The sequence below is a fragment of the Brachycentrus maculatus genome, unplaced genomic scaffold (assembly GCF_059751285.1).
Source record: "Brachycentrus maculatus isolate JH-2025_06_01 unplaced genomic scaffold, ASM5975128v1 h1tg001045l, whole genome shotgun sequence".
NCBI lineage: Eukaryota > Metazoa > Arthropoda > Insecta > Trichoptera > Brachycentridae > Brachycentrus > Brachycentrus maculatus.
Window position 1 is genome coordinate 42,176 of NW_028281754.1, and position 7,174 is coordinate 49,349.

Sequence of the window (7,174 nt, forward strand, 5' to 3'; positions counted from 1 at the left end):
CGGCTCAAGGGTTTGGGACTGTTATTCGTAAAATTTTGCACAGTGTATAAAATGATCACTTATGTTAGGCAATGCCAGGTCGTAAGCTCTGTGAATGCTAAAATAACTACAAACACAGGTTACAAAATGGATAAGGGAAAAATATTTAGTCACAAATAAAAACACCCTTGTAAATTTCATAAAATTTTTATTCAAATAATCTTTTGATAAAATTACGAAAAAAGAATCGAACGAGTCTATTAATTCTAACATATTCTTGTTATTGAAAATCACTACAATTTATTTTATCTAATACTTTAAAAATTCAAATAAAATAATTTCTAATAAACCACTTTATAATCTTATCAATAAACTAATAAATATTAAACAAATGTCCAAATTACAAGAATGAGAATAAAAATCTTTACTTGAAATAAATTTACACATTTTTCGGAATCGGATAAAAACACTAAGGTTTATGAAGACCATGAAAAAAATATGCATTTTGAAAATTAACACACCACTTAATATGTCAACTGATATTATGTATTGATTTGGCATTAACTATATGGATAAATATGATGATTTAAATGTAGAAATAAAACACTTGTTTAAGACCACTATTTTAAGTTTATTAATGTAAACAGTACTAGTTTGAAAAACTTCAGATGTTCTCATCAAAGCAGTTTATTTTTTCATCTATTGATGAGAACTTCTGCAGTTCTCAAAACTAGTCATGTTTACATTAATAAACTCAAAAACATTATCATCACTGGAGTGATGTGGACAACTGATAATGACCAGAGCATTTAGCATCATTGGTACTTATACGACTGAATTCAAATGAATTTTATGTAAAATCAAGGCTTTTTTCTGTGTAACTCAGTGGAATGGCATTCCGGCACCTTTGTTCACCTTTTTTTTTAAATTTTCATAATCAATTAAACGAAACTATGTTTGTGGTTATGTTATTACAATCTAGATTTATATAATTCATCAAAATGATAAAATATGGTATTGATAATAATAAATAAATAATATTTTTTAGTAAAAAGCTTGACATGAAGTGAGTTCCAAGACCTTTTTTGTTTAAAAAAAAAAAGCCCTCTGTAAACTCTTTTATATCTTTTTTCCATTATTTTTGTTAATTTGAAAAATTCGTGTCACTAAAATCATTGTTATCAACTAACAGTCGGATTACCATGAAATTTTGACATTTATCGGTTGAAAGTAGGTACTTTAAAGAAATCACATAATTCTGCAAAGAGTGTTGCCATATATGTATCAGACCAGAGACTTATTGAGTGATGTGTTTTTACTCAATGGAAATTTAAAAGAACTTGTCTATTTTTACATACAATAGGCCCCGCGTTTAACAATCACTAAAACTATATTCCAACCCGCTTTTCATAGGATCCCAATTTACACTAGTTTAGTTAAGTTTAGTTTTAAACCAAGTTTAAGTCTAGAAAGTTGGCAGGCATATTTGTACAGAGGGTGGCTAGTCCACCGCTATACTGTTTGCTAATAATAGTTACAGAATCACAACTCTCGCTAAACTTTTCACAGTAATTTACAATAATAGTTACAAATATAAATATATAGTCAAACAATTTCTTTCAATGCTTAAAATCTTACACACTAAATAGGTTTGGACTGGTTTTATAAACTGCGGCCACATGGTAAAAGATATTGCTTTTGCACTCTTATTGCTTTTTATATTTTACAAGGAAATTCAATTCAATTCAATTTGTTTATTTGCAATCAACATACACATTACAAACTTAAAATTTAAAGAGTATACATTAAAATCAAAAGTATGCAAGACTACTATTGCTTAAGGTGTAGAAGAATCCCGCTTCGGAAAACTCCTTCAGATACATGGAATAATATCCAATGAGATATTGTTCAACATAGCGGTAGCTCTTCCTACAGGCATAACCATCGGCAGGTTGGTCCTGTGTATAGGAATGTGAAACAATCTATGCCGACGCTGTCTTAGGTAACTATCGGGAACATACAGACCAATGCTCCGGATAATTTGAGGATTATCGATCATACCGCGCAACAATCGATGAAAATACGTAATCAAATACACTATTCTTCTCTAGTCTCTAAATTATTGTAGCTAAGCATACCCTGGAGAAACTCTGTTGGGTAGAGCCAAGGATAATACCCGTACTCTCTCATTTAGAGATACCTCATAAACTTCTTTTGGACTTTTTCTACATAAGAGAGTACTTAGGTTCGTGTGGCCCCCAAATCATTGAGCCACTCTCGAGTCTACTTCGTACCAAGGAGTTATAAAGAGTTCTCAGCACGCTGGTATTTTGGAAAACCCTTGCAGTACGCAGAACAAATCCTAGCATTTTCAATGCATTACCACTGACCGCCTCTATGTGATCGTGAAATGTCAGGGTGTTCACAAACCTTATTATTGTAATTTACAATTTTTAGTACTCAACTCAATATAAAAAAGAAAACAAAGAAACCATAACATATTTTTAATTTAAAATATAGAACAGCCTCACTGGATTTTGCCAGTGCCTTCCATTTCTTTGATCATTTCCTTCCATCAAGATTTTTACTGAAATATTTATGTAATACCTTCTTCTTTTTCTTATACTCATACGAACCTATTGGTGCATAGATCACTTCATCAAACTGACCATTCTTATTGCTCTTTACGATATCACAAGGAAAATTAGTTAGTATATTTTAGTACTCAACTCAAGGTGATATAAAAACGGAAGAATCAAATGCGTACTTTTAATTTAAAATTTACAATAATGCTTCCCCTCCTGGGTTTTGGCTGTGCCGAGATCACATTTAAAAATTCCTGTCAAATATCCAGATTTTTACTCTTCTTCTTCTTCTGCACCCAATGGTGCATAGGGCACTGCATCAAATTGATGCAATGTAAAGTTGATTGTAAATTTAATAAAGGCAAGGTGATCAGCCTTAGAGTCCAGGGAAATTTAATAAAAATTAAAGTCATTTTGATGATAATCATTTGATTGATAAATTGATTGATAAATCATCAAATTAACACTTCCCCAATTCGATGCAGTGCCTTATGCATCATTGGGTATGGATACTGGTCAGTAATAGTAGTAGTAATACGTAGCAGAAACTTTTCTAGAAATTCGACAACAGCAAATTCGCAGAAACCATTTCAACAAAACCAAAATGTTACAAATATTATTGTTTTATCTATTAGATTATCTGTATTAAAATATATTATTGGCTCGTTTGCTACATAAGAACTGTAACATTATGTCAATAAATTGGCTTTGCTTACTAAAATATTAAATTTGAATTGCTGTGTTGTGTCATTGTAGGAACTATGTCAAGAAAAGTATCAAAATAAAACTATTAAAAATTAAAATAAAAAAATTTCTTTTACCATATGCCACATATACTTATTTCTAAAAATACAAAGTATAATAAAAAGTAGTCATTAAAATTTTTAATTTAATAAATAAATGTATTTTTAAACACTAGCAATGCTTAAAGGCTTATTATTGTATTAATTAATATTAATTAAAAAATATTCCACTATGTGGCAAAGTTAAAAATACAAAAAGAGACATATCATTTCTTTATATCTAAGTTCTAATTTGACGTATTGTTTTGAACCTTTTTACAACTAATTCGTTTTTCTAGTGTTCATAGATATAGTAATTATTAAATTGTCTATCTAAAGTTTTGTGAATTCGAAAGTGCGTTTTAAGAAAACGCATTTTGATAACGAGATGTTATAAAACTTGGTGTCTGGCATCATCAGATTTTTAAAAGGAAAAACAGTGCCTCCTATATGAGAAATACAAGCCTTACTAAGCCAAGCCTATCTAAGCACTAATATATGATATATGATATATTGATGCTTAGATATGACATCAGTCGGTCGCAAAAAAGGTCACGGATTTCCATAACATTATGTATATAATAATAATAATATAAAACCCTTATCCGCACCCCAATGGTGCATAGGGCACTGCGTCATATAAACGCAGTGTTATCTTGATTGTTTACACATGAAGGAAAGGTGATCAGCCCTCAGCTTCAAGTACCAGTCCAGGGTAATATTGAATAAATATTACAGTGAAAAAATCACTCATATTTATTCTTACCCCCCCTGGGAATCGAACCCGGGTCCTCCAGAACGGTAGCCGAGCGTGCTGACCGGAGGCGGACGATGTATATAATATGTTGATAACTTCATATAAATTTGAAATTAAATTAAAGTAATTCAGATAATCCTAGATAACTAAACATTCGTCCACGCGACGACGCCCTTCCTCGAAAAAGTCAAGTGGACTTACTTTCCTGCACCCCATACTGGCCAGGCTTTGTTTACGGAATAGTGATTTATTTTTAAATGTGCCGACTCTCTAGCTAAGGAAGCCGTTTTAAATGGAAGTACGAATTTCTCTAACTACCCATCTGATGACCTTTTGACGATTCCAAATATTGATATGTCTTCCAGCTGGTCCCTCAAATGGAACACCTCCAAAATTTCAGAGGAAAAACATTACTCTCTCATTCAGCCTACTGTCCCGTCCCGTCTTTGGTTTAGGAAAATTTCGATGAACAAGAAAGATACATCCATCATTTGTCGAATGAGGATGGGTCATTGCTGTAGCACCTTGCGAGGATTGGTGTCTTTGACTCCCCCATTTGCGAGTGTGGTTGCGAAGAGGAAGACCTTAACCACATATTCTTTGTTTGCCCAATAAATGACCAAATGCCAAATTTTTTTAAAACTCTGGCCCCGCTTATTCCCCTCCCTACAGATATCCATCTCATCCTGGCGAGCAGGAACCCTATTATGTACAGACTTTTAGTTGTTTTTTTTAAATTAAATGGAATAAATTTATAGTTTAATAATAAGTCTATCATATTTTATAATTCATAATTCAATTAAATTGACATTGGCAAATGTAATGTATTTCATGTGCAACGCCATTCCATATTAAAAAAAAAAAATGTCTCTTACATTCATTCCTAATAAACCAAACTTAAGTGTCATGCAACCAGTTACTATTTTTAATAAATACTTTTGATAATTTTCACGTTTTTAATTGCGTAGTCCGCCTGACGAATGTTTAGTTACTATGTATCTACAAATATAGTTTAGTTATCTTGGGTTAAAATTGTATAGTAAGTAAAATCACAAAATTGGTTTCCCGCTGAATCTAGAATGAAGCTATAATTTCAATTATAGCTTTCCAAATTCTCGCTCTAATTCTGTACATAAATAATGGCTTCATAACCTTTTATTGAGTTTCGAGTGCTTTTGGCTAGAATTTTCACTCATGAATTACATGAAATTATAGTTACTTATTTACAACATTTTGAGTGTGTCCAAATACTTGTTCACAAAATCTGGATTACCTCCAATTACAGGAGTTATTTTCATATTATTTTTTGACATCTCATTAAAGATGAAGAAGAATATGGAAGTCTGGGCATTCACGGGGCTGACGACCGTCATAGGCTGGTTTAAGTGATCACTTTACACACGTGTAACATTCACCAATTCTACCCATTATTGACAACCACACTACTCAAATTCTTGGAAGTTCTATATTTATGAACCAATTTAAAAACCTTGTTCTTGAATCACTTGAACTTCACTAGAGACATCTATTGGTCAGATGTAAAAAAATAAATAATAATAATATAGTTACTTATGCTTAAAGTTACTCTTTATAAAGTAAACCCACTCACGATTAGGGATATTAGGGATATACTAACTTATAAAGTTGAAGCCTAAGTAGGGCCATGATAAGCCTTAGTTTTATTTCACAGGCATTAGGACGTAATGTAATTTTAAAAAAATGGAGTTGTCAGTCTATATTGCATCACGCAATTGTATTTATGATATAGAAGGCACTGAAGCTGTCTTACTTGAATATAACTTCATCTTAAGCCGAGTACTCACTTGGCAAACCATAACTGTAACATCGACTACTGTAAACAACTTTAAAGCGTATGCTGACCATTTTCACCTTGTCATCTTGCCAACATAACACGTTATTAACATATTTTCAGTTACTCTATGATGTTTACAACCATGGTTTACTATTAAGTAACTATCAAGAATTAACTTGAATAATTACTGGCCATTTCTCTCGCACATACAATAGGATATAAAATAAATCATTAATATCATTGTCACTTTTCTAATAACCGAAAATTGTCAATTTTTTCAGTCATAATTATATTTTTCATAATGACATATCAAAGATATTATATACATATTAGATATATCAAAGATAAATGTTGATTTGGGCACCATTTACTATTCAGAAAACGATTTAAAATGGTGGCCCATTACATTAATTCAATATCTTTACTGTTAAGTTAAAACTGTCGCCAAGAAAAGGCGATTCAGTTAGCTAGACCATGTACTCCACATGCCTCCCGAGAGCCGCCATCAAGCTTGCCTCCTTTACAAGGCATCAGGTTCGCGCCGCCCAGGACGACCACTGCTGACAATCTGTCGGCAGTTTTCGTCTGAACTTCAGGACCCGGACCTGACTTGGGAGGATGCAAGGGAGCTGGCGGCCGACAGAAAAGCCTGGAGACAGTTTGTGGACTCCATATACTCCACATAGGGAGCGGTTATGGTTTATGAGTTAATGTATAGTAAAAGGATGGTTATCAAAGATCTTACATGTCTTTGTTTAATCTTCTTAATATGTTTGTGTTTAAGTATGGTATATGCTAAGCAAAAGCTATGATTGAGAGAATAAAAAAATATAACTGCTCTTTCAACTGTCATATTTATTTATTTTAATATGTAGGATTTTTATACTTTTAAAGAGAAAAACATATATTTTGAATCCTTCTCTTAATTTGTGTCGCTTCATACTTCCTACTCGTATATTAGATTGATTTTACTAGAAATGACAAGTAAAGTATGAGGTGCGTATTTAACACGTGATTTGATCATAATTTGGCATGCGTTCACAACCAAACCTATGGTCCCAGTATAGAGGAAGATTAGTATTATCGAAGGAAAATACGCAAGTAAAATGTCAATTGATAGCACTTATTTACCAGTGCCTTCTTGGCATATTTGGAATATCTTTAAGAAATAAATTTCGTGAATATTTAAAAGCGTGTTAAACCAATTATTAAATACGAATGTATTCCAGAATTGGAAAAGTCACATTAACTGTTATAC